Here is a 400-nt window from a genome sequence, read left to right on the forward strand (position 1 = left end):
AGAATCTGTGTGGAGTGCGCGTGTGTGCGTCGCCGGAGGGAGATGCGAACGCTGGGGACGTACGGTCAGCAAAATACACTCAAACTATGTAAGTTCAAATTGGAATAGTATTTAACGATTGCCTTATATTTCTTTTTAATTGTTATTGAATTCAAAACCAAATTATAGTGTGTGTTTGTCGCATTGGTATTAAAAATTAAAATATATATGTCTCGTAATACTAACAAATTAAAATGAATCTTTATTAAATGTTCCTCTGTAATTTAAACGATTTTTTTTAAATAGTCAAGGCATCTGATCTTGTTGTTGCTGTCTGTACAACTAATCTCCGCCACCCTTCTATAATAGGCCATCTCCTCGTTTCCATGGCGACCGGTCAAAATGGCGGCCGATCCCCCCC

This window comes from Papilio polytes, unplaced genomic scaffold (assembly GCF_000836215.1).
Source record: "Papilio polytes unplaced genomic scaffold, Ppol_1.0 DF823991.1, whole genome shotgun sequence".
In the NCBI taxonomy this organism is placed as follows: Eukaryota; Metazoa; Arthropoda; class Insecta; order Lepidoptera; family Papilionidae; genus Papilio; species Papilio polytes.